The sequence below is a fragment of the Phyllostomus discolor genome, chromosome 1 (assembly GCF_004126475.2).
Source record: "Phyllostomus discolor isolate MPI-MPIP mPhyDis1 chromosome 1, mPhyDis1.pri.v3, whole genome shotgun sequence".
Taxonomy (NCBI): Eukaryota; Metazoa; Chordata; class Mammalia; order Chiroptera; family Phyllostomidae; genus Phyllostomus; species Phyllostomus discolor.
In genome coordinates this window covers 88705845-88730760 of record NC_040903.2, presented here as the reverse complement: position 1 = coordinate 88730760, position 24916 = coordinate 88705845, and the positions used below count along the sequence as shown (strand labels likewise).

General features: G+C 36.6%; 1 protein-coding gene across 2 annotated transcripts in view; it reads right to left on the bottom strand.

Annotated features, from left to right (window-relative positions):
- The window catches only part of PPP3CA (protein phosphatase 3 catalytic subunit alpha), a 312840-nt gene that overhangs the window by 153185 nt on the left and 134739 nt on the right, over positions 1–24916 (bottom strand). The window lies entirely within an intron of this gene.

The window sequence follows — 24916 nt, the reverse complement described above, 5'->3', positions numbered from 1 at the left end:
GAGCTCCCCTACAGCTACTGTGATTCCTCACTTCTGTGAATCCATTCCTTCACTCACTCAGCGAAGGATGGTCAATAAACAGCCACAATGAACCAGGATATCTGAGGTCCATGGGCAGAGATGGTATCATGAATATAAAATTTCTGATGAACAAACAATACGCCCCTTCAGTGAGGGAAACTCATTATTTCTGTTTCACATGAGGGTTCATTTTTAGACAATTCCTATCTACTAGAAATATGTGAAAGGAGCATAAACATAGCTTCGTGTAATTTCCATCTGCCATATGCATTATGCCATATGCATAAGAACACCTCCTAATAATGGTTCCTCCCTTCAAAAGAACACTTGATACTCGGGAATAAACCAGACCCTTGAAGAAGCAAGAATTATGGTAACTCTAGGCCAAGACATTTTGCACAAACTAATAGCACAGATTAGTTATCCAAGAGAAATTATAACTACTTAAGAGAAAAGAAAAATAAGGAAATGAACCCGCACTAATGAATGCAGGTTTGACTTTCCTAACAAGTCAAGCATATCTACTTAACTGTGCTGCCAAGATGAAGTGGCAGTGGCGCACTCAGCGGACAGCGCGTGGCTTCTGTGCTCAGATGAACCTGAGTGCAAGCCTTGGCCCTGCACTCACTGGCTGGCTGTATGACCCTGAGCAAGTTAAGTATCTTCCTATGGCTTCCATTACCTCATCTGTAAAGTGGGGATTATATCTCTCTGAAGATTGTTATAATAACTAAAGTAAATAGGAACAGTAGTAGCTAACATTGATAGAATGTTTATTTTATGCCACACAATGTTTGGGTAATAAAGTCAGGCAGAACAGTAAAGCTGTAAAATGAGTAAGACGTATGTCCATGTGTTTATGTATAACTTTATTTCGTCCCCATAACATTACTGTGGGAAACAAAGCAGGTGCTCAAAAATAGTAAGCATCTTGCCCAAGATAATCACGTAGAGATTTATATGTGGACCCACTCAGTGCAACCTTTGGCAATCTGAGGCCAGGAAACTGTATTAACAACTACACAGCTCTGCTTTCCAGAAAGTCCCTAAGACAGTGCTTAAAGAGAAAGTAATGAACAAATCACACTTAAGAATTGAATTCTAATGAATGCTAAGCAGTGCTTCTTATAAAGAGCACATTCCTTTCCAAAAATTATTTTAATGACTGACAGAATAGATATAATACAAATGCATGAAGTAAAATAAACGATAATGCCAAATAATGCCAGAGTATAGTATAAAATAAGAAAATTTAAGAATTAGATGAAGAGAAGAAAAGAAAGGAAATTTGGTTCTTAGACTTGAGGCACTTGGAGACTTTGTTCATTTTGTTCCTTTGCCTCTCCCCTTTTTTGTGCCTACCACATATTTTGTTAAGAAAACATGAAAACATTTCGATGGCCACCATTTTTATTCATTTCTTCACATAAGGTCTGAAATTGGAAAATATCTTACCTGGCAACTCCTCAAAATTCCCCAGATATAAGATGAGGGTTGCACAGGTGGAAACTTCAGAAGGACTCATGGGGTCAAGAGAAAGAGTTGATTTTTTTTTGAGTGTCTTTTCCCAAGACATGAGTTGGACAACTGTGAAGGTTGAAGTGACTCTGCAAAACTGTCAGGCTAGAATTGTAAGAGCATCGAAGGGAAGGAAGGAGTCTGATTTACGGTCAGGCAGATAAAAGCAGTGGGTCTCTGCCATGCACTAGCTGGCCTTATTAAATGAAGATAGCCCAACGGATTAAACCTGAAATAGCCCGAGCATTTAAGAAGGTAGGAGGCCAAAGGAGAGCATCCCAGAGAAGCATCATCTTCATGAATTAGACTTTCTCCAAGTCCCTACACTCTGTCCAAGGCTAAGATCACTGCAATAACAGGTGCTCTGCCCTTCACAGAAGATTTCTTACCTTCCAGTAATTGCTTATGCTAAGGTAATTGGCTAAGCCAAAGCCACCTGCTCTGAGATACTATAGCTGGTTCCAAGTAAACAGGAGAAAGAAGAGACAAAAAAGGCCAATGAGAGGCTCTGTTTCCAAATGGATGATAGGGACACTGATGAGATGGGGCCCTTCACCAGTTAAACAGATGGCAAGGCTTGCAGGGACCCAAGATGAGCCAGCAAGGATGCCAAAGACTGAAGGGAGACACTCTCAGCCAGAGAGAAGTTTTCTGGCACAAAAATAAGAGTGGGCTAATATTTGTGTATTTGTGCACCCTTTGGCTTCATAAAGAAAATACCGGCCTTACAAAGGTCACATTTATTTGCTTTCCCTATTCACCTGGAGTCCTACATGCAGACCTAGGCCAGATATTGAGCAAAAACTACTTAGACCAAAGAATCCAATGTGCTTAGTAAACATTTCTTTCATTAACTTGTTGTAAAGGTGGCCAGGCTTGAAACAATAAAATAGACTTCCCCTTCCCTCTTTTGCTTTTGAGTATTAGCAGTTACCCTCACTAATATATGAGCAGGCTGGCACTAGAAAAATTAAGTTTGTGCAAGACAGTAAAAAATTCAGAAGTAAGTATTGATATTTGGGTTGATCCTTTCAAAAAAATTCTCTTACGATTACTTATTAAGTACAGAATAAGGTGTTATCATAGATTTCTTTTTAAAATATTTTATTTATTTATTGTTAGTGAAAGGGAGAGAGAAAGAAAGGGAGAGAAATATGAATATGGAGTCGCCTCTTGATAGCCACCTCCTGAGGACCTGGCTCACAATCCAGGCATGTGCCCTGACTGGGAATCGAACCAGCTACCCTTTGGTTCACAGTCTGGCACTCAATCCACTAAGCCACACCAGCCAGTGCTATCACAGACTTCTTAGCAGCATTCTAAAAATAGAAACCCTTTCAGCTTTCTCCACGATTCCCACCTAATATCATTTTCCTCCTCAAATACAACAGCAAAGTAGCTAAAATTTGGGACATGTAAGTCCTTGGTTGACTCCCAACACAAACCAACACAGAAGGCTTTAAAAGGCAAACAGTATGCTGGACTAGACTCCTGTTCCCATGTCACTGACTGTGGAAATCTGGCAGAGATTGATTTCCAATAAATAGGATATGATATTGCTTCTTCTCTATTTATTGTTGCCACCAGAATTCATCTACCCAATACAGAGATAGATTAACTAGTCTGGGAACAAGAATCATGTGCATCCGATACTAGCATCAATATAAGAATTATTGAAGTTGTTGCCAATTATTCATTCACCAGTAGAAAAGCACATCCCAAGTCAGAAAGCCTGGTCGAAGACAGAGTATCCCTGGCCCTTGGTTCTGGCTGCCTACGGGGACCACACCTCAGAGAGCACCAGGGGTCTGTCTCCTCCTCCAGTTCGGGTTGGTCAGTTTTAGACAAGCACTGCGCTCAGTGACCTGCTCTCCCTCTGGACGTCTGAGGTTTCTGTTCCTCACATCTAGGCCAGTTTAACCACTACTGAGGGGATCCCTATTGTTTGATAGGAAACATCCAAGAGTCACTGTCTCAGTGACACCTGTCCTGGAAGGAAATGCAGGATATCTGTAGCCCGACCTCTCCCTGGAGTAACTGTCATAAATGCTGACAAGAGAGAAACACGACTTAGAACATTTAGCCTAGTGACTTTTTTAAACCTTTTTTTTTTGTTTGTTCCTCAAACAAAATGCCATCTGAAAACTCAAGTATATCCAAAGGAAAAAAGAACTAAAAGCAGCTTTCCTTTCTCTCTTCTCTCCTAGGATGGCTCACAAAGTCTTGGGGCTCTCTGCAACAAAATTAGAAAACTCCCAATTTAGCTGACTCCAGACCCACTCACAGTAAAGAGAAAATTGAAGTCCAGAGAGAGGATAAATGAACTATTCAAGGTCAAATGATTAGTCAGTGGCAAAATCAACACTAAACTTCAGGTCTCCTGCTTTGCATTCCAGTATTTTACCCTCTAGATCTGCGTTGCCCAACACAGAACTGACGAGACAGGTTTACATGAGTAGCTGCTGAACACTTGAAAAGGGGCTAGTCCAAATGGAGATGGGCTTCAAGTCTGCAATATGCACTACATTTAGCATACATCATACAAGTACAAAAGTGTAAATATCTCATTAAGTATTTTTACATTGATTACACGTTGAGATAATAAGATTTGGAATAAACTGGGCTAAATAAAGTTTATTACTACAATTAATTCCAGCTATTCCTCTTTACTTTTTAAATAGAGCCACTAGAACTTTTAAAATTGCATAAATGGCTTGTATTAGATTATTGTTGGAGAATAGTCTATCCTTCTCAACATGTAAATGAGAACAGGGTGAATGGAAATTACATTCTTTATTCTTTCTTTTCTTCCAGCTCTGGTTCCTATAAAACTTCAAACTACCTCAAAACATGTGCACACTGGTATTGCTTTTAAAAACAAAGGATGCCCAGGCCCACCCTCTAACAGGGGTGTCCAACCTTTTGGTGTCTCTGCACAACTAGAAGAACAATTGCCTTGGGCCACACATTAAAGACGTTGTGACTCGTAATCACAAAAAAAATCTCGTAACATTTTAAGTGAATTTACGTTTTTGTGTTGGGCCACATTCACAGCCATCTTGGGCTGCACACGGGCCATTGAGCCCCAAGTTGGACACCCCTGCAGAACGTCTTAGTTGATTTGTCTAGCAGTGGCAGGTTTTTAAAGAAACACAGGGTATACTAATGCAAAGACCAGACTGAGTGAGATTCACTGATCTATATACCATTAAGTGAAGGCATACAAAACATTAGGTAGTTACAGATGATGTCTTACAGAATTGTATACCTGAAACCTATATAATTTTATTAACCAACACCACCCCAATAAATTCAATAAAAAAGAAAAAAACACCAGGTGGTTTAATCCCCACCCCCAACATGCTCCACAATGCCAATCACCCACAGCAGATGTCAAGACTTTGCAAGCCCAGACATGTTATTCCATCTCTCTCTGTAATCCAAACGTATACAGGAACAGCTCTTGTCCCATATTTCATGCAGCTTCTGTCTGCACCAGGGCTGTCTAGGATACTTATGTCAGCACATGTTGAGAGAGCAACTTAAGGATATCACATGTCAGACACAACTTAAAACACATTCTGATCTGAGGTCCACAGATTGACTGTCTTTCCCTCCTGGACATTTCTGTAAATCACAAACCATGATTCTAATCAAACCCTATCAATTATTCAATCAATCAGTCAATCATCAAACACCTACTAACCACTATATTCCCTGCTAGGCAGAGAGAACAGCCAGGAGAAGTGAGTGATAGAGAACAAACATAGCAAACCAGGCTCTGAAGAGCTTACCACGTGGAGTAATTAGTTTTTGCTTGAGACTGCTGGGAAAGTGTTAAATTACAAAACCAAAGAAGAAAAGGAGAGATAATGTAAGCAGTAAGAATAAAAGTATCTTTGTCTCCCGTAAGGTTATGTCTGTCCTCCTAGAAACCCGTAGGAGCAGCTGCACATTTCTTTGGTCTAAAATATATAATATCTAATTTTTCATATGACTCCAGAAGATGAGGTTGCACTTTAAGGTAATTAAAAACAAAATATACTAATTATAAGGTGTAATATTCCAGCTAAAATATACAAAAGTAGTTCCATCAACAGTCATCAAAATATGTGAAATATGATCCTACTTCTGAATACAGAGTGAATGGATCTATAAAATGGAGCACTAGTGACATCACTAAATTTTATTTGGTTCAAATATTGAGCAGGTATATTGGTTTGTATTCTTTTATCACTATGGGAATATATGTTTATCCATTCATATAATGTCTATATGCAAAGACAGATCATTTTGTGTAGGAGAGAGAGCTGAGAGCTTAAAAATTAACCACAGCTACTCTCCAAGAAATAATACAGAAACTCATTTATTAAGGTCTTATTTATGCTATTCCTCTAGACACTCATCACTTGTTTGAAAATCTTTGGCTTTCATTACAAAAATGAAACATTAATGCCAGTCAAATTAAAACATGCTTGCCCATCTCAAGTGTGGCTGAATATTCATCTTGCAAACAAAAACATCCGGTCCCACTTAAGCTAAAAAAAAAATCCTTCACATCAGGTCTATAAATAAAACTCTAATCTATTTATTAACTGGTGTTTTTTTTTCTCACCGTACGATGACCTACCTCCTCTATCCTTAGCAGAGAACGCTTTACCAGCCCCCCTCTGAATACTACCATGCAATTCCTGAGCCTTAAATGGGTTCACTTATTAGACACAATATGCGCCCATCATTTCACTAACAGAAAATACCTTCTTTGGTTGTTCTAAAATTTGCATGCAAATATAGCACAATGGTATTTTATGTAACATGTCAAAGGTATTAGTAAATTAAGGGCACTGTGGTACTCCAAGCATTTATCAAAATGTAAGTGATCTTTTTCTCCTTCTGGCTTATGGAATACATATTATACACAGTACTTTTTGAAAGTAAACCTAAAATGGCTACAAGCAATTCTTTACTAAAGATCAGACACTAATTAATTTAAAAAAAATACTGCTCTAACTATAAGATATTAATAAATAATTAATGAAAATGAGTACCTTAGTGGTACAATAAGAAATTCTTTTAAAATCTACATCTCATTTAAATATGCTTATTGCTGTTTACTTCTTAGTAAACTACTCCTTACCCTTTGCAGACACAGCCTTTCTCATTCTCTGGCCACTGTGCACTCAGTCTCACCACTCAAGGACAGAGGAAGGGGTGACAGTCCACAATCCCCTCCACATGTGGCCTTGGGTAGTTCTATCAAAAAACTACTTTGAAATTTTGGTATTTTGGTTAGTTCATGTTTCTAGTAAGAAACATTGCAAATGGCTTGTATAATGAATTATGTAATAATGATTCAACACAAAATATTATTTGAGAAAAGTTTTAAGAGTTTTGAAAATAGTTCATTACTTAAATGCTTATATAAAAATCTTATTTTTAAAAAAGATTTTATTTATTTACATTTAGAGAGAAGGGAAGGGAAGAAGAAAGAGAGGGAAACATCAATGTGTGATTGCCTTTTGTGTGGCCCCCCAATGGTAACCTGGCCTGCAACCCAGGCATGTGCCCTGACTGGGAATTGAACCGGTGACCCTTTAGTTCTCAGGCCAGCACTCAACCCAATGAGTCGCACCAGCCAGGGCAAAAATCTTATATTTTGTTGTTGTTGTTGTTGTTGTTGTTGTTGTTGTTAAAATATAAATATTAAATGTACAAGTCCGGCAATTAACATAGGGGCCATGCCAATTAAATTTTGTACATGTACATAATAACAGCAAAATTATATTTACTGATTTTGGTATATAATATTGTATGTTTAAATTAAACTAAAAATTTTAATTATTAAATGTTTTAATTTAATTATTTAAGTCAAATACTTAAAACTTTTTAAATATATAATTGAAAGTGTATTGTTTTATGAGAGTCTACTCTATAGTGTTTTTTTCGATTAAAAATGGATCATCAACCATATTAAGTTACATCAGTAAATACCTCATCTATCTTGGATCTCAGTACTAGACAAGTGATTAAAGCAATATTTTCAGCAAATGGTATTTATAGTGACCTCTAGAATAGCAAACACAATAAAATGCATAAAATTCTAATCACTGGGATGAATTTAAAAGGGTTTTTAATTTATTTATTTTTGCCTTGAGCATTTTCTTTTTTCCTGGGGAAATATCATAGGAGCAGATTAAAATCAAGAAGCAAACAAGAACTTTAAGACAAGTTGAATTTATTTCCCAAGTGAGCAGGTCCCTTTGAACATGATAATTATCCCTTAGAAATGAAGAGAGCCCAGGGATGCTAAAACTTTCTTTAACCCAAGACACATTTTAGCATTCAGCAATCCTCAACTCAATGGCCTAAGATGTGAAATATAAGCAAGGGCTTCACCTATATTGGAGTTGAACTATTTGATTAGAAATTCTTTAATAAATATAAACTTCAGAAATTTCTGCATTAAAAATAGCATACCTACAACATACATGTGCCTTCTTAGTCTTCAATCCGAAACTCGTAAGTTGATGGGAAATAAATCAATCTATGCCCACACACAACTCTTTCCTTCCAAATTCATCATTCACCTCTAGATGCCCACACATTTCCATGCCCTCATGCCCACCCACTTCCCCTAGGCCCCGAGATTAAAATACCTACAGGCATCAGAGGCCTTTTGTTAAAAAAATGAATAAACTTTCTCTTTTTCAAAAGATTTTCATGAAATGGCAAATCTATGTCCCAAATGACATCAAATAATGTAAATCCTAAGTGGCAATTTAAGGATATTACTATGTTACCACATTTATATATAACTGCTAATTGTTCAAAAAATAATAAATTTGGTATACAGCTTCATTATCTGTATGCCACAGTAAAGCAAAGATCAAAATATTTCACCACAGAGTCACTCTCCCAAGAATCAAGGAGGGGCTAAATTCCCAGGTTTGCATTTTTCCCCCCTCCTTATTTTCCAGGTTTGCATGTAAGTCCTCCTGCCCCGGCTCTGTGCTCTCCCCAGAGGCTCCACAGAGAAACATCAGGTCCCCTGGGCCTCTCCATGTTTCAGTAATGCTTTTGCTGTTTGCTTCACTCTGATAACCACACCTCCTCTCATCCACTCACTCTGGCCCACCATGTCTCAGAACCATCCACTCAGATGAACAACACAGAAACATGGGGGAGAGGCCCCAGCGCTCACCGCCTGAAGTACGGACTGCCCAAACCATAATCATCACACATCTACTGAGAAGCTAGAATACTTCAGTCAATACTACCACCAATTGTATCCTCTCAAACTTCATTTTCATTTGTTTATCTTCAAAACGTACATCAATTTTAATTTAGAATCAAATGTGAACATCTTAATCTATTAAGTCGAAAATGGCTAATTTCATAATAAAGCTGTAACAGGCTACATTTCCTCCCTCAATAAAAAACAATACTCAACAGACATTTTCTGCTCTGACACAGAACATATTTGTATATAAAAGATATTCTCAAATGACTAGGGGGAAAGATTGCTGGGATTATAATGTCAATTGAAACTTTACAGGTAATGCCAAATATCACTCTTTAAATGAACTAATCAATCATCACTATTCCAAAAACATCAGAATAATTAAGTAGAATGATTAACAACCAAGTTCTATGAGTGTCTATTCCAAAGCCCTGACATTTGACAGATATTCAACCAATCTATTTTTGATTGATATAAAAAAACAAACTTGCCCTGGCTGGTGTAGCTCAGTGGATTGAGCGCAGGCTGAGAGCCAAAGAGTGGCTGGTTTGATTCCCAATCAGGGCACATGCCTGCGTTGTGGGCCAGGTCCTCAAGAGGGGATATGTGAGAGGCAACCACACATTCATATCTCTCTCTCTCTCTGTCTCTCTCTGTCTCTCTCTCTCTCTCTGTCTCTCTCTCTCTCCCCCCTTCCCTTTCCCCCTCCCTAGAAATATAAGTAAATAAAATCTTTAAAAATAATAATAAACTTTTTTTCTCCTTCTTCACTAGGAATTTGAATGGTACTAGAAGTAGTTTAAGGAGAGAGTATTTAGAGACTTCCAGTCAAGATGGTGGATATGCTTCACTTCCTCACACAACCAAAAGAAGCATGACAACAAATTTAAAAACAGAAAACAGCCAAAATTACCAGAAAATCAAACTTTATGGAAGTCTGACAGCCAAGAAGTTAAAAAAAGAAACATTCATCCAGACTGGTAGTTAGGGCAGAAACAGGCACCCAGGGAGAAGAGGATGAATGACACAGTGGCAACTGGGGGACCAGGAAGTCCCTCATTTGAGTGCAGATAAACCAAGAGAACACTTGGGGAGGGAGACAGACCATGCAACCTAGGGTTCCAGAGCAGGTAAAGAAAGTTTCAAAAACCCCTGGCTATAGAAACCCATGGGGGTTGCAGTGGGAGAAACTCCCAGTCTCACAGGAGAGTCCCTTGGAGGAACTCATGGGGTCCTAGAACATACTCAAGCCCACACCTGAGGAATCTGCACGATTTGGGAGGCAGGGGAAGTGACTGAAAGCAGGGCAATGGCAGAGTATTGTTTCCTCTCTGACCCCTCCCCTACAGACAATGCCACAATGCAGCGAAGTGGGTTGCCCCACCCTGACCAATACCTGAGGCTCTGCCCTAAGGGTACAATGTAACAGGTGCACCAAGACAAAGAAATATGGTCCAAATGAAAGAACAGATCAAAACTCCAAACAAAGAACTAAGCAACAAGGAGATAGACAAATGATCAGATGCAGAGTTCAAAGCACTGGTAATCAGGATGCTCACAGAAATGATTGAGTATGGTCACAAAATAGAGGAAAAAGTGAAGGTTATGAAAAGTGAAATAAAGGAAAGTGTGCAGGGAGCCAACGGTGAAGGGAAGGAAACCAGGACTCAGATCAACGGTTTGGAGAAGGGAGAAATAAACATTCAACCAGAACAGAATAAAGAAACAAGAATTCAAAAAAAAAGGAGGAGAAGCTGAGGAACCTACAGGACAACTTTAAATGTTCCAACACCCGAATCATAGGGGTGCCAGAAGGAGAAGAGAAAGAGCAAGACATTGAAAACTTATTCAGAAAAATAATGAAGGAAAACTTCCCCAATCTGGTAAAGGAAATAAGACATACAAATATAGGAAGCTCAGAGAGTCCCAAAGAAGTTGGATCCAAGGAGGAACACATCAATGCACATTATAATTAAATTACCCAAGATTAAGATAAGGAGAGCATCTTAAAAGCGGCAAGAGAAAAAGGAGACAGTTACCTACAAAGGAGTTCCCATAAGATTGTCAGCTGATTTCTCAAAAGAGACCTTGCAGGCAAGCAAGGGCTAGAAAGAAGTATTCAAAGTCATGAAAGGCAAGGACCTATATCCAAGATAACTCTATCCAGCAAAGCTATCATTTAGAATGGAAGGGCAGATAAAGTGCTTCCCAGATAAGGTCAAGTTAAAGGAGTTCATCATCCCCAAGCCCTTATTATATGAAATGTTAAAGGGACTTATGTAAGAAAAAGAAGATCAAAACTATGAACAGTAAAATGATAACAAGGTCACAACTATCAACAACTGAACCTAAAATAAAAACAAAAACAAGCTAATCAAGCAACTAGAACAGGAACAGAATCACAGAAATGGAGATCACCTGGAGGGGTATCAGTTGGGAGGGGGTGAGAATAGGGGGAGAAGTACAGGGAATAAGAAGCATAAATGGTAGGTACAAAATAGACAGAGGGAGGTTAAGAATACTATAGGAAATGGAAAAGCCAAAGAACTGATATGTACGACCCATGGACACGAATTAAAGGAGGGGGGAAATGCTGGAGGGAATGGGGATACAAGGAGGAGAGGGACAAAAAGGAGAAAAAAATGGGATAACTGTAATAGCATAATCAATAAAATATACTTAAAAAAAGAATAATTTAAAAAATTACCTTGTTCAGATCTACAAGTATGTAATTATAAAAAGGACAGTCAACAGCCCGAATAACTGAGTAACTGACGCCTTCATTTAATAAATGTCTCTTTTACAGAAGAGAGAAATGTCTCTTTTTCATTACAGAAAAGAGACCACAGATACCAGACGGTGGGTGGGGTGGAAGCTAGAGACCCATCCCCAAGATGAAATAGATAGACATAGTCCAAAGTAAGCAACAGAAAACTGAAAACGGAAGGGGTTAAAAGGCCACAAAAAAAGTTTGAAGTACTAAATAGTTTAATCCCATACATGAATAGAGGATCATCAATAAAATCTGTTTATGATTTAAAATTGACCAAATACCAATAAAAACAATATTACAATATTAGAATAATGCTTTGGAACTTTTAGTTCATCAGTTGCTATCCCATGGAATTTCAGAAAGTGGTTCAAATATTTCCTTTCAAAAGAACATTTTTTCTAGTTTGTAAGAATGCTATTAGTAGACGTTTGTGGAAGTATACTTCAGTAAAAAAGACATTTTATTAGATGAACACTTTCTCAGCATTCGTAAGTATCAGAGGTAATTCAGGAGGAGAAAGGCTTCCTCTCCCCTCTCTTTAGTAGCTGTTTAATGAATTATCACTACCAGTTAGAGAAAATGCAAATCTTACCAGTACACACAAATGAAATATTTATTGTGAAATGCAGCTGTCAAGAATAACTACACACTAGGTTATCTAACTCACACTAAAAACATACGGGATGACAATCAGAACAACATAATATATGACTTTGGGTTATGGTTCCCCAAAACATCCAAAAAGCTTTAGTTCCATAAATTTGTCACTGTCCAAGTTAAAGACACTCACTTAGGCGTGATGGTGAGTCACTTAGGCAGCACTGTGAGTGCTTTTCTTAAAGTTACAAGTGCAGAGTTCGTAACTGGCAGACTAGAATATAGCCTTTCTTTATTACTACAACATTTAAAATCATTCCTTGCTAAAATCCCCACTCAAAAAATAATCATGATTAAATGTAGAACTACAGGTTAATACAAATGTAAGCTACAGAATACATCAAGTGAAAAGTAATGCACATGCACACTGGTATAACAGTGCGTGTGACTCCAACAATGTGTGTGTGGGGGGGGGCGTTCCTTGATATCAGAGTTCTGGTCTCCATCATCCTCGCCAACCACAGTGCAATCACTCACCCAGAGGTAATCAAAAAATTGAACAAGGGTGAGAACACTCACCACAAAATCTATACCCCTAGTCCACAGGAAAGAAATGGAGTCACTCTCAATAAACTACAGGGAAAAGGACAGTGGCATAACTGGGCATTTGTTTATACAGTTCCATATGTGACACCAGTCCCCCGGGACATCAGGGCATACCCATGGTGTTTATAATGGCATACATGCCACATTTCATAAACACATGTATATCTTATTCCAAATTATGAGATAATACACTCTGTTACAAAGAAAAAATGGCGTAACACAATTTTGATTTAGTTTCACTAAATAGCAGTTTAAATGATTTAATGTTTAAAAGATATGCCCACTTACATAATTTCACTTTCAGTGAAGTGTCTCCTTTCCTAATCACAACACATAAATAAGGTTTATAAATATAGTCCATTCCTTTTGAAATACCATTCAAATCATGAACACATCCCCATTCCCAAAAAGAGAGTATGTAGTCATTAGTAATTAAACTTAACATAGTTTTTGATATACTAATATTCCTTATATCAGATGTATTTTTGTAGACTAGGACTGAAGAAAGAAAAATGTCAAAAAGATTCTAATCATTACATAAATGCAAACAAACTAACTGAAAGCAACTTTCCTTTATAAGCATAAAATCTGAAAAAAAAACACAGAAATCTCTGAAGTTCTTTTTCTAATATTATTCTTCAAAACAAACTGACCAAAAACATCATGTTTTTTGAGAATATCTACATATGTGCAAATAAATAATTTATACTTTGCAATGGAGACCTCAGCAATCCAAAATGCAATTAAAATACAGGGAAAATTGAAGAAAACAATTGGTTTATCACTTGAGGAAGATAAATTTCAGTTCAGCTCACTGACTTGCCACATTAGACAGTAGTTTTTTAAAAGCAAAACCCTAAACAGCAAGTGAATTTTACTAGAGCAACTTCTCGCAGACATTGGCAATGCTCACTCCCCACACAGCCCAGGGGGACCCAATTACCACTCTCACACCAAATGAAAAACAAAACAAATGATAATCGGTTGCCTAACCTCTTTTGAACTCCCTTACCTCTAGACTCTGATTACTACAGGGATTTCCATGCACAAGAGACAAAAAAGCCTGTCCTAGAAGCAAAGACAGAACTTTAAATGTGACTCTTCTTGAGAGGCCATTTCTGGTGCACTTTGAAATAGGACTGATTTCTTTTTTAATCCAAGTAATTTCCCCATCCTAGATACAGCTATTCAAGTAACAAAATGTTCATGAATAAACACAGAACTATGTGGATCACTGCAGAGACTATTTACTGTCCACAATCTGTCATCACTTTTATACTCAAGCAACAAAGGAAGAAAATCACAGGGGACCACATGGCCATATTCATATACATGCACACAGTGGGGATACAAAGTAGATTAAGTCCTCCAGAACCCACCCAAATTATATTATGTAAAAGTTATTAATCAAAGGATAGGCATCTAAACAAATATAAATAATAAAGACTACGATTACTAAAAAAAAATAAAGCAAAGCCGCAGACTTTTAAGAAAATATAAAATTATTACAATGGAGGAAAACCAAGCTGTGTACAACATCCAATAAATTAAAGGGTTTGTGAAACTGCTGAAATCTTGTAGCATTTTTCTATGCTGCACAAATTTCTGGGGAGAAAGACCACAGTTAAACAGATTCTCAAAAGAGTCCTTGACCCAAAGAGGCTAGATTATCCCCTAAATCTTCCTCACTGTATTCCTATGGTAATCATTCTAGTTTAGTTCCTCAACTAAACTCCTATACAGATTCTTAAGATAATGGTCAGAGTATTTCTTCAAATCCCCCATTATCTCACCTTAATCCACTTTATCTCAAAATCCTAAAGTCTGGCCATGCCCAGTTACTCAATACTCTAACTATTCCAAGTAATTCCAAGTCACTGAAGAAAGAATCAAGCTTTTCAGAGATACTAAGACAAAGGGCAAGAACTCAGATACTAAGGCAAAGGGCAAGAACTCAGAAGCCCGGCTGCCCGGGTTTATACCCCAGCTTCGCCAATGGTGTGATCTTGGGCAAGTAACTTAACTTCTCCAAGCTACAATTTCTAGATATGTAAACCAGGGATTAAATAAACTAGTATCTGTGAAGTACTTGGAACATTATTAGCACAATAAATACTTAGCAAGTATTTGCTATGATTAATAAGTGCCTGGCTTACCTCCTTATACATGCAACCTCCTAATCATCATTGTTCAAATGTCACAACTCCTAAAGAAATCCAAAGCCTGCTTGCCACATAAACTCCACATCCTGGAGTACTGAGAGCTTAATAGAAAGTCCTTCGTTAAATAAAACATAAGATTTTTTCCTCTATGTTTCCTTTGTGTTTCTCTTTGTCTTTAAAACACAAAGCACTTGCTGCCTGTATTAATTTTCATACTTTTGTACTTACAAAACAGCATACAAATCGTTCAAGTTCTATACTAAGTTCAATTAATGTGTATAAGTCTGAAATTATATACTTAAATATCATTTAATTTAATCCTCTAACTTTGTAGTTGAAGAAACTGAGGCTTAAAGAAAATGAGTAGGAATGTTAATAACAATTAAAATAATGAAACAATCACTGACACACAGCGTTTCCTATATCCCAGGCACCATTCTAATACTATACAGGTGTCATCTCATTAAATCTTCACCAAAACCTGTGATATGGACACTATATTCCATGTTCCACATCCAAGAACTGTGGCATAAGGAAATTCGATGACTTTACCAAGTTCACACAGAGAGTAAGTAGGGGAACACCAGGCTCCCACACTCTAGTCTCCAGAGTTGTGCTTGTAATCCTTGCTGCTGTGCCTCCAGAGAAGAGGAGACTAACCCAGTGATTTTCAACTGGTGAGCTTCAAAGATCTTTACAAGATGCAATACCTGACTATTTAGTCAGGGGCACTGGCCTCTTTTCCCTTAGATTGTCAAATAAAAAAAATGACAACAGTCAATACAACAATAGCCATCCAGTGTGAGTGAATTAAAATCATATGTACTTTTGTCATATCAGCAAAAAATTAATATTTTTTGATGTACCACACAATTTTAATCATTAGTTTATGGGTGCCACGAGATGAAAAGGTTGAAAATCACTGGACTAATACAATATTTCAAAGAGAATTAAAGGCAAAGCCTGAAATACACACCTAGTTCTCTGGACTCCCTGAACAACGAATGCCCTTTCCTTCTGAGTTTACTATTCCCTGCATTGATAAGCATGGACAACATTCAAAAACCTTCGTCCAGTGGTTCACTGATGCATGAGTCACACCTCATCACACAGTTTTCTAACAGCAGTAATATTTGTCCCCAGTGCAGTTTGCTCCTTGAACATCTTACTTGGTTTTTCTCTCTCCTCAGTTAATTGCTTCCAGTTTGAAAGAGATCAAATATTACAAGGAACAATTAATTGTTTCACTATTCAGTTTGTAATTTGGTTTCGGATGGGTTGGTTCAAAGGCAAGAGAATCCTCCAAAGGACTTCTGACACAGAGAGATCAGACCAGATCACTGAGGAAGAGGCCACAGGAGGAGCCTCCCCTGAGGCAGGGGTAAGCACTCCAGGACAGGATCCGCTGAGAAGCTGAACACCTCCACAGTGCTTAGACTTATAGGCTATGGGATTCTATGTTTACAGCAGCATATTCGATTCTGGCCTAATAGACATTTTATAAAAATACATTTTCAGGGGGCAAAAATAAAAGCTTCAGAATATCTATATTAACATGGTTAAATGGATTTATGTCAAGTTTTCTTAGAGATTTGAATATGCTATTGTATCTTAAGACCATCTAGGAGGGCAATGGATCATGCCTCATTTTTCTACATTCTTCCCCCCAAATTCAGTCTTCCAGAGATGTTATGTTTTGTGAAAGGCTACCATAAACAAATAACCAAATAACCAAAAAACCAACTATTTTGACAAAATGTGTTAGTCCACCCAAACATGAATATTTAACAACAGAGGATACTAAAATTGGCCAGAAATTTAAATCAAAACCATAAGCACATTAGGTTTGGCTAAGGATATAGTATATTTAGCTATCAATTTTTTAAATAGGTGGAAAATTTGTTATTTACTCCTATATTTATTTATTCATACATGTATTATACTGAACAGTGTACTACCATGCACTAAAAGGTAACATCTTTTAGCCTATAACTCACATAGTGTTTATTCAATAGTTCATGATTACAACCATCTAATACTGATTTAAGTTAAATATAATTTGAAGATACTAAATGCTAGTAGGTGATTTTAAATCAATAATGAATAAATAAATTCCTAACAAATTTTCTCATTTCAAAATCCCCCTAGCTGTGTTAATTTGACTGCTCTGCCAGACAGGGAGAAATGTCATTTTGAGCTAAGAATACTTTATGAATATAAGATTTTCAACTTTAAAAAATTATTAAACATTAAAATGATACATGCACATGCTTCACATTTTAAAACATTTTCATATATATGGTTTAATATATATGAAATGCCATAATGCCTTCACAATAATGCCACGTGATATGTATCACAATGTTCACCATTTTACAGACCAGGAGTGTAAGAGAAATGAGTTTACATTACACGTTAAAGACAGCAGAGCTAGTGGGGAGGCCTTGCAAGACACGTCCTAGAGTCTTGACTCCAAAGCCTACGCCCTCTCCACCAAAGTTCAGGACATTAATCGGAAAATCCCTACAAATTGTAGGTTGTCAAACACAGTTGCTATTTTTCTTTAAAATGATAATTAAGGAAGAAGGAAACCATAGAAATCCAACCAAAGGGAAGAAAACCTTTGGTTTTTAACAGACAGGATGACATAGCCAAAGGCTAGTCTTCCTTCCACTTTCAAACACACTCACTGTTTGGCGTTCTAGATCCGCGATCTAGGGGTCATACCAACCTTTTAACAGGCCAGACAAACACTGTCAATTATTTAAGTGTTTACTCAAACTGATTACAGTGGATTTATGTTCTCAAATAAAAGAGCTGCTCCTTCCTGTTTTAAGGACTTACATTAAAAAGGTCAGGTGATGCAGTGGTGGCTGTCCCAGGGCTCTGGACTCCCCCCTCTCAGGCTCAGATCTCATCTGAGTTATTGATCTCACTATGCCTGAGCAAACTGTGAATTGTAATAGCATTCACTGTGTAAGGCTACTGTGAGGATTCAATAATGCATGTCATATAAAAACTTAGAGCAGTAACTGATACATACTAAGTGCTCAGTAAGTGCTTACCATCATTACTATGAGACTCATTAACATAAGAGCAAAACCAAAATTACATAGTATAGCTCCTGGAACTGTGATTTACCAAAAGCATCAAAGAGATCAAAAAGCATTATAGGCCTTCGATCAGAGATGACTCCCATGCCATAAGGTACACTTTGGCTGTCAGCAGTGTCTCCATGGAGAAAGTTCTATTTCTACCTATTAGACAAATAAAATTTAAAACTCAAGAATGCGACTCCTCTTATAGCAGAATAATCTGTAAAAAGTCCTTTCTTTTATCAGGCCAATGCAACCTGCAGAGTCAATCAGGTAAGTTTATTAATGTGACTAGTCAACAAAATCACGGGGGAGAGCTCCTTGAAGTAACCTGTGATCACATGCAAAGATATCCAAACTGTGCTATAAAAATCTCACTTTGGTAAGCTCTGACTACACAGAAATCCAAATCATCTGGCATATTGGTTAGGCACATGCCTACAACTAGCTACAGCAATTTTCCTCCTACTCATTTCTTTCACTTTCACTTAAAATAATTCCTCATCTAAAAGGCAAGAGAAAAATGTCAGAAGAAGAAAATTTTTTCACCCTAATAGCAATAATCAAGTGTTTTCATTCTTATGATATAACGCTATAACTATGTACCTTTTTTCTAAGAACACTCTCAAGTTCTCTTCTTAGATTTTTGGTCTTGTATATATTCAACATATTGAATTTGCACTGAGGGAATGTCATTTTGTCCAATGTAATATTTATATTTGCAATGTTTACAATAACAGTTTACAATTAATAATGTAAATAACTAATACACAAATATAATAGTACATTTATCAGATGTAATATGTGCTTTGAAGAAAACTGTCTTGAAAATTTTACAAATTCAAATTACTATGAAGTTAAAGAAAAATGTATTCAGCTATATAGGAAATATTAATGAAAATATAAGGGAATATAAATATATACTTCATTTCCTAAGGAATAGTTGTTGTAACTGAACAAGTTACTACCAAAACATGGAATACTTTAATTAATACATATTATATTGATTTCTTTCAAATTCTTCATTTCTAATATTAGAAAAGGAATAAGAAGTTTTCCATATTTTCTCCTGTACCTAATTATCTATTAACCATCCAGTTACCTATTAAGCAAAATCTATTTCTTTTTCATTTGTTACTGTGCAGGCATTTTCTTCTCTTTGGTTAAAAAAGTAGAGGGAAAGAGAATTCAGGTATGTGTTTCAGAAACAAGGGCACGTTCACCACTATTCAAATGTCCCTTTTAACAAAATAAAACTAACCTTTAGTTGTGTTCATTTGAGCATTTTAAACATTCCTAATTTAATAAAACTAACATAATTTGTTTCAGAACCAACCATATACTGATATACTGAACTTACCCTAAACCATTGCTAATCTGTTTAAATGTATGACATACTTTATTATATAAAAATGCTGCCATTTAGCAAAGACTTAGAAACATAACGAGATCAGTTTAACATGGACGTTGTGTCACCAAAGTTCAACAGCAGCAGCACTCAGGCAGTGGAGAAACACGAGTCATACTCATTTGGGACATGGCAGCCTGTATCATCACCAAAGCTGGAGGATCTTTTACTAAACAAGTATTTTGCTTAATTAAAAGAAAAAAGTCCCTAAGTCTTGAACTTTTGTGCCAACAATAAGTATCTAATAGAAGAATCTAAGAATGAAGGTGCTTTCTGAGATGATTTTTTGGCTGACCTATATAGGAATACAAAGGAAAGAAATTTTAACTATCAACAACTTGCATGGCATTATATACAATTTCTCATTTGGGAACATATTATTCAGCCATTGTACCATATCAGAGAATTAATAACATGATCTCCAAATGAACTTCAATTATATAAAGTATTTCCTCTCATTTGCAGAATAAATGGCATTGTCCTCAATTAAGGAACTGGTGGTGATAACAAATGAGCACCATTACACTTTTCTGAATCGTGAATTTTATTTACTTTTGCCAGTCATGAGGCTATAAATTATATTTTACCAACTGATCACAATATTGTGGGTCTTGCATTCCAAAAACATATGAGTCCTTCAAAACAATGTTCTAGAAATGACCCTTTGTTACAAAAATGTCATTAATAATAGCCTACTTCTAACATCACCACATACATCTATAGTAAATTACAGCTAAAAGCATTTTGAAAGTAAAGCCACTGAAAAAAATCCCTTTTCTAAAATGCTATCCAAATGCTGACAATACACCTTCAATGATCACAGAAAATAATGTTTCAATAATTATATAAGAATGGTATTTTGTAGCACAAATCAATTAAATTATGCTAGCTCTTACAAACGCTTCTAAAATTTGTTGCAGAAATGAGCCACATTAGTGTACACACTGAGGCCACACATCCCACAGGGATCTCACTGATCCACAAGGCACTTTGCTCTGGGATCATGAGTTTTGATTTCTTGAATCTGAGACCTGGTTTTACTGTAACCATATAAAGTAAGAGTTTATTGTCCCTATTTGACAAATTAAGAAGAAGTACCCAAGTTCACTCTAACATCAAGTGGCACAGTTTGGATGCGCACCCAGGTAAATCTGGTCTCAATTCTTTACACTGTAGCATGCATATAAACTACCCAATTTATTAAATAGAATAGCTATTCAAAATATCTTTCTGAAACATATTCTACTGTTAGACTATCAAATCTAATTCTATCTATGCTGAGTAAGACAGTGTAAACTTACCAGTCCTCAAGGTAGCAAGCAGAGAGATTTGGGCAGGGCTCCTAAACGAAAAGGCTGTATTCGACCTCACTTTCAAATTGTTCTGTTTCCTTGTTTGTAAAATGAGGGGATAAACCAGGAGGTGCCAGGTTGCTTTCCATTTTGAAAATACAGGCTGCATGAAGGTCTCTAGTATTCAGCTCTGACATATAACCTTTTCACCTGTTTAACAAACCTCCCGGGGCATTCCCCAGGCTACAGTTTTGGAAGGAACACTTTTAAAAACAGGGGTCAGCACAAGGCGGCCTGTGCATTCAGTTGTACAAGGTGGGGTATTGCACCAAAGTGTTTAAATGAGCCAGAAACTGTGGGCCAAAATTCTGTCCCCACTGAATGATTCAAACTTTGGACCTTTTCCACTTCCTGCACAGGATGGACACAGGCCAACCAGTGACCCCGAGTGATGCTAAAGGGATCCACCTCTTAACAAAGGATTTGTTTGTCAAGGTGGGACAAGAAAATTAATGCAATGGTTTCTTTACTGCTCTTCCTCTCTGTAGCTTGAGGATAATCCCGCTGTCTTGAAGAAGATCTCACAAAAAAAGACTCTTAGTAAATAAACACTGGTGAAAGGAAAGGGAGTTATTAACTGCAAAGAAAAATTCCTTAAAAACTGCATTATTTTATTAATAACTTTTTGTTGGAGCTAAAATGTGGAAAAACTGAAGCATACTCTCTCGCCTTCATTGTTGAGACTTTCCCCTTCACCTTAAAAAAGTATTTTGTTACACCCAAGTTTTCCCATAGCTCTTCATTGTATAAGGTCAACTTTTGTTTTCACAAACACTAGAAAGGCTGAATAATAATTGCCCATAGCTTAGATTCCTTTCTAGAAATAATTCATTTAAAGAAAACAAAGGAAAAACTCATATGTGACAATGGAAAATACAGTTAATCCAACAACCAGATAAGATAGGAACACAAGTAATAGACTATTCCAATAGTAGGTATTAAATTATAAAACTGCTCTCAGGGAAAAAGAAACAGACCTAATGAAGTAAATGGATATGAGGGGGAAAGTGACAGGTTTTGAGGGCTGAAACAGGAAGAATTACACTTAAGGAAAAATATTAAATCAGATATATGCCATCAGCAGCCAAATAAGAATATTCTCTACAATGTATACCCTCCACAGTTTTTACTGGGTATCCACATGCTCCTTCCCGTCACAAACACACACATGGGCCTTTGAGAAACATCTGCTGGAAAGCCGAGTTTATTTATCCATTTAAAAAACTTTTCTTAAGTGCCTATTATGTGTCAGACACCGACCTAGATGTTGGAGAACTAGTGGTGATATTCCCACTTTGCCACATGGCGTAAGAATGGGGAACAAGGAATGGAAGGGTGAGGATGGGATTCTCAGGGTCACTGCTAAGGTCTGATATGCTGCAATTTTATCATCTTGTGCTCAAAATTTTTCTAAATATTTTATCTACATCTGAAAAGTATGCTGTTTGAAGAATAATTTAAAAATCCATTAATGTGGAATTTCAGAAGAAGAAGAAGAAAATAAATTAGGAAAAATGCCACTACAAGAAATGTTTCAAATACACCTAAGTTAATGACAAATAACCACTTTTAAAGCAAGCACAACCTAGAACTTAACAGGAAGGCACAGAAATGCCTAAAATCATTGTAACATACGAGGTGGGTCAGAAGTAGGTTTACAGTTGTGAGCATGCAAAAAACGGAGTTGTTTATTCTTTTATTCTTTATTAATTGTTATATTATTTTCCTTAGGAACTGTACACCTACTTTTGACCCACCTTGTACTTAAAATCTGAATGTGAAGTTAGTGATTAAAAATACACAGAATGTGCTGACATTATTTCCACTAAATGAAACTAATATTATTGCCTCAGTGATGGTCAGTAGGCATATCTGTGATGTTTCCAACTCATCCTTCCTTCATGACACCGTCGATGTTTTATATCTATACTCTTCTACTCCAGAAGAGATCGCCTAACAATGAATAATATATGCATGATATTTTAATAAAAGCTTTTCTCCTCTTCAAATGTATTTTATAGTATTATGAACATTGCAGATAAGTAGAAATATAGTTAAAAATAAAGCATTATTTCCAAGAGTCATCTTCTGCATCAAATTTTAAGCACAATATTATAAATCAGCATGGAAAGAAAGGCAGAGGAGAATTAATCTTAAAAAATAATCAGACTGTGAAAATAAAATCTCATTATTAAGTTAAATACATATCCTCTCATCATTCAGTGGACCAGCTCGTAAGAAAACACAGTGTCAAGTTATTTCAAAAGGGAATTTAAATCGTATTATTCTGAATGACCCATGGTGAACAGTACAACTTTTATTCCTTGAAGCTCTATTTTTTTAAAAGCAATCTAAAACGCAGTCAACACTGACAATGAAATGAAACCCAGCATATAGTATATAGTTTTCAGTACCACTATCTTGGGAGAGGCGAGTTAACAACTGTATTCCATGTAACAATGCAGACTGATTTTTTACATGTATTCTTTAAGTTGTAAAATGAAATGAGAGGATTCAAACTCAAAATCAGATTTCTAAATTTCCTTCTTAGTGAGTTATACAAATGCATAACCTCATAGCATTAAGAATGGAATTAACTTTATATGAAATTGGCCAAATGAATGTTATTGAACATCCATAGTGACCATTTTCCATGAAGTTAAATACTTATAACCATGAGTTTTGATTACCATGCTCTGGTGTCTCGCATGCCATGTTATCATTATAATCAGAAAACTAGAAGGCATTTTCTCCAATTAAATATAAAACAGATGATCGCAGTTGGGAAAAAACATGTTTCACTGACATAAGATTAGAAATACATATAAATATTTTTATCGTAAAGGAAATCAGATTATTTAGTATCCTAACTGTTATAACAGACCTACACTGTCAATCCCTTGTGACGAGTTCAAAGGCCACACTGGTAAAATGATGCTATGTACACTCGATGCTCCAGTTTTCACCATTACTCCCCAGCATGTTTGGGGTTGTATTTTTGTTGGTGGTGTTTCTTTTATGTACTAAAATCAGTCTGATCGGAAAGAAAAATTAACCTATTCCAGTTTCACCAGAAACATTTCTCATTTTATTTTAAACAATCAAACTAAAATATAATTTCTTAAATAGACATTACTAACACTGAACTTTAACAGAATTAGTGATGCTTCCTCAGCTGGAAATTTTAATAAGAAGATCTAGCTTTTCTGATACTCAAGGAAAAATATACTTGTCTGGGTACAATCAGCACTATGGAAACAGGTTTTTTTGTTTTTGTTTTTTTCTGGTGTAATGATTCTTCCCACCGACTACATGCAAATCCAGTACCACTGTTTCACTTACTTCCCAAACGACCTGAGGGTAGCTCCTGTTACCTAATGGCCCCGTGTACATTCTCTGTCGATAACTCACACAGGGTCACAGCCAGTAGCTCAGTTGTTTGGGTGTTGTCCCGCAAACTAAAAGGTCATGGGTTTCATTACCAGTCTGGGCACACGCCTATATTGCAGATTCAGTTCCTGGGTCAAGGCACGTAAAAAAGGCAACCAATCAATGTTTCTCTCCCTCTTTCTTCCTCTCTTTATCCCTCCCTTCCCCTCTCTCTCAAACCTCTCTCCCTTCCTCTCTGTCTAAAAGCAATGAAAAAATGTTCTCTGGTAACTTGGGTGAAAATAAAGAAAAGTCACCACTTACAAGGGACTCATGGAATTATATGAAACTATGTCTAGAGTTGCTATATTTAATAGATATAAGTAATTCTGTTCATGTTAACATACTTAGTGAAATATTTTACAGTGATGTAAAAAATTTCCAGTTTTTGTTTATTAAAATTTCTAAAGTTTGTTTCAAAGAAAAATCATACTTTGAGAAAAGGCATTCCAGTCAGCATTCCTTCACAGACGCAAACAAAGAAACAAAACAAGTTCGCCACAATTTCCAATTGAAATTCTAAGTCCTATGCTCATTTTGCTAAAAAAACATAAAGTGTGAGAGATTATGTCAAGCAGCCTACGTTTTGATAAACCACATACACACAGATACAAGTACAGCGCGGGCAACAGGGATACAGCAGTGTAAGGCCGATCTGTGGTTCCCGAATGCCCACCTGCAGGGATGACTGTATGACGCCAGAGGGGACATGTTT